The sequence below is a fragment of the Chrysochloris asiatica genome, unplaced genomic scaffold (assembly GCF_000296735.1).
Source record: "Chrysochloris asiatica unplaced genomic scaffold, ChrAsi1.0 scaffold00008, whole genome shotgun sequence".
NCBI lineage: Eukaryota > Metazoa > Chordata > Mammalia > Afrosoricida > Chrysochloridae > Chrysochloris > Chrysochloris asiatica.
Window position 1 is genome coordinate 20019303 of NW_006408526.1, and position 4192 is coordinate 20023494.

At 38.0% G+C, this 4192-nt stretch overlaps 2 pseudogenes; both read right to left on the reverse strand.

Annotated features, from left to right (window-relative positions):
- Nucleotides 1-2302: 2302 nt before the first annotated feature.
- Nucleotides 2303-2690, reverse strand: LOC102837373 (annotated as a pseudogene).
- A 768-nt stretch (nucleotides 2691-3458) lies between these two features.
- Nucleotides 3459-3807, reverse strand: LOC102837748 (annotated as a pseudogene).
- Nucleotides 3808-4192: the final 385 nt, after the last annotated feature.

Here is a 4192-nt window from a genome sequence, read left to right on the forward strand (position 1 = left end):
CCCACATTCCACTTGTGCTCTTCTCCCTTGATGGTCTTAGGGTCCTTTGTTTCTAGACTGTAAGATTAACTACTCACTCACTTTTGTTACAAAATTTTTACCTTTACAATTGTGACGGTCTCAATTAGTCATGATAACAACTACTCACTATTAAAGCCTAAGAATCTTATCCCCCATCTCTTTTTACCAGACCCATCTAGCAAGATGAAAATTATTCAATGGGGACTCTATCTTCCCCCCACATACCCTTAAACTAAACTCCCTCTTGTAGCTTTGTAAGCTTTAGTCACTTTGTGCTTTTATCACCCCCTCATTTTATGTAGCCAACGTCTAAGTTGCTGGTCCCTATCTAGCCTGTATACAGAGGGGATAGCTTTGATACTTGATATACTTTGATACTCGGTTGGTGTTTTTAGCTACTACCTCCATGAGTATAGGTCAAGTTCATCAGATTGTAGCAATTTACCCTCATTTCCTTTCTACATTTTTTAAAAAAAATCTTCTTCCAGTCGAGTTCTGATTATCAAGCCACTGAGACTAGGTCAAATGGGTATTGTCTGCACGCTTGGGTGTTCTTGTGTGTCTCTTTTCACTTCATATCAGCTGATGCTTCACTCTCAGCTCTAGCCCTCTGTGGCTATGCCCTTGTCTATGGGCTCAGATATCCCCAATACTCACCACACTTTGGAGCAACCAGCCCTTCCTCTTCTCTCTCTCATCTCCAGGTCAATGGGACTGAGATTAGTTTTTTCATTTTAATAAAGAATGTTGTTGGAATTTTTATTAGAATTGCATTATCTCTGTAGATCACTTAACATTTTCAGTGTTAAGTGTTCAAATCCATAAGCTTGTAATAGTTTTTCATTTTACGTAGATCTCTCTCTCTTTTTTAAAATTTGTTTTCAGTAGTATTTTATAGTTCTCTTTGTAGAAGTCTTTAATATCTCTGGGTAGGTTTATTTTTCAGTATTTTATTCTTTGGGGATTATTGTGAGTGATATTAATTTCCTGATTTCTTTTCAGAGTCCTCCTTGTTAGTGAAGAGAAACCCAATGACTGATTTTTGTGCTCATTTTATACCCAGTCTCTTTGCTGCATCCTTGTATTAGTTCCAGTAACCAATTTTTTTTGTGTGGAGTCTCTGGGATTTCTCTATATATGACCGTGTCATCTGTGAATAAGAATACTTCTTCCTTTCCAGTCTGAATATACTTTATTCCCCGTTCTTTCTTTATTGCTGTAGCTAGCAATTCCAATACAATATTGATCAAGCATGGTGATCACAAGCATCCTTGTCTTATTACCATTCTCAGGACAAATGGTCTCAATTTTCTCCATTGAAAATCATGTTAACTGTTGGTTTTGCATGTATGTCCTTGATGATATGGAGGGATTTCCATTCAATTCCTATTTTGCTCAGAGTTTTTATCAGGAAAGCATGCTGGGGTTTATTGAGGACTTTTTCTACATCAATTTAGATGGCCATGTGATTCTTTTCCTTTGTTTTCAGTAGTGAGTTACACTGAGTGATTTTTCTGATTTTGAACCATCCTTGTATCCCCGACAGGAATTCTACTTGATAATAATTTTTGTTTTTTTACATATGCTGCTGAATTCTGTTGGCTAGAATTTTACTGAGAATTTTTGTGTATGTATTTATGAAGGCTCTATAATTTTCTTTTCAATGATGTCTTTGCTTGGCTTTGGTATCAGGGTTATGTTGCTGGAATTTGGCTTAGAATGAATTGGAATAATTTGAGTAAAATTGGTGTCAACTCTTCCCTGAATAGTTGATACAATTTTCCAATTAAACTGTATGGACTGGGACATTTTGGTTGGGAGTAACCTCCTCAATTTCTTCTTCAGTTATGGTTCTGTTCAAATGTTCTATATCTCTGTTTTAGTTTAGATAGGTACTCAGTTTATAGAAATTTGTCAATTTATTCTAGGTTTTCAAATATCTTGGCTATTTATTTCTATTTTATCATTCAGTAGTTGATATATGCATGTGGTTCACAAGCTAATAAGTAAAGTGACTTATGTAGAAGTATGTTCCTTTCCCCACCTTGTCCCTCATGTGCTTTGCCCCAGAAATAATCACAAATGACTGAACTATATCTTTTAGACCAATACTTTTTCTCTTCTAGATTTAGTTTTCATTTAATTTTATTTCACTGATTAAAAACTAGAGACTATTATGTCTCATTATCTTTTTTTTTTTTTTGAGAGAGAGAAAAATGCCAGATGGCAGCTCTTTTATGGTTTTATTTAGCACAAATAAAACTTGAAGAAAACAGGCTGTCTATTCATTTTCTTCGCTGCACAGCCTGGCATTGGGATTGGTGACTCTGATGGCCAGCTGGGCTGCTCTCTCCATGATGGCTTTGCGGTTCTTGGAGGAAACGCTGTGAGCGGTCTCTGCACAGTAAGATTTTTTGCACACCAGCAGTGCCTCAAGCTCTTTGATGTTGTGGATCAGGAACTTGCGGAAGCCACTGGGCAGCACGTGTTTTGTCTTCTTGTTGCTTCCATTACCAATGTTAGGCATTAAGATCTGGCCCTGTGGTCAATGCCTCTGGGCTTGTGCCAGTTATGCTTAATTTTGACATACGATCTGATTGGTACCAGATGAACTTCCTGATCCTCTTTATGATGATCTTGATCTTCACCAGGGGTCTGAGGGCAGCCATGATGCCAGTCGAGATTGCTCTTATTATCTTTTGAGACGATGACCATAGTTTTAAAATAATGTTTAAAAAGCATACGCTATGTAACTGAGATCATGTTATCAACTCTGAAATTCTCTTCTCTGGTGTTTTTACAAGCCAGTTTTCACTCACTTCAGATGACCTGGTAAACAGTTCTGGGTCTCAAAATCCCAGTGAGATTTGTTGAGCATTTGTTGAATCTTAAAGTGCGTGTTGCTAATTGCCCTCTAGTTAGCTGTGTGTGTGAACCCAGTGTATCACAGTAGAACCGTGTCTTTGTTTCCAGTGGCCAATTTTTTTCACTTCAACTCACCAGTTGTTTCTCAGAAACCCTATATGGGGTCACTATGAGTCAGAACTGACTCTATGGCACTTGACAACAGCAACTGTGAACTCAGTGAATGTTTACAAAGAAGAACATCAATTCTGTATTCAACAAATCGTACAGTTTGTTTAATTTCAGTGATCCTAATCCCTTCAATGGAACATGACTTATCCCATGTCTTCCCTGTGTTGTGGTTTCCATTCCTCATTCTTTGCCCAGCCTTCTAAACTTGGTGTTTAGGTAGATGCTGCCCTTGTGCTCTCCAGTGGTTGACCATTCTATACTATGTGCACCTCACTAGTGTTGTTGTCTCCCTATTTACCTATCAGCAGTTTGACTGAAAATTGCCAATGCTGATTTTTTTTTTTTTTTTTTTTTTTAAACAAGCTCTGGCCAGTTCTTTCAAAGAGAAAATATTGCATGATTTATTTTTCACTAGTCTGTCCTGCCATGCTTCTAATGATATCAGAATCACCCGGATCAATTATAGCCAGTGTGCAGACTCTAGTATTTTCCACATGCTGTGCCCAATTCAATATTATTGCCACTGTAGTGATGGGCACCAATTTGGGTTAACATGGCGGGCTATTCTAGCTCAGATTTCCTCAAAGCTGGACAGTTGTTGGCAAGGATGACTAGTTTCGCTTTATCTTGCCTGATCATCTTCAGAGTCTTGTACCCCAGCACAGATTTTCCACTTTTCATCACAAGTTTTTTCAATCACCTAGAGGTGATTGACTCCAGCAACTTTTTCATCTTCTTTGCCGCCATCATCATCCCACATTAGGTATAGGACAAATACTAACCATGAGCAACCACCAAGATGGTCTTGGAGGGAAAAATGGGTCAATGGCTGATTTTTTGGAAATAGATTGACAGGTCTTTCTTTTGAAATGCCTCTGGGTGAACTCAAACCTCCAACCTTTCACATGTTGCTGTTGTTGTTAAGTGCTGTTGAATTGGTTTAGTGATAAATATCATGTAAAAACCCATCCATATGACAGTCCAATGTTAATATGACAGTTATGTCCTTGACCTCCATCAGTGTTTTGAACTGACAATAGGAATATGTTCTGTTAGACCAAGGCAGAGAGATGCCAGGAAATAATGACTCTACTTGGGAAATGCCTTCAAGTCAGATCTACAATTATGGTCTGAG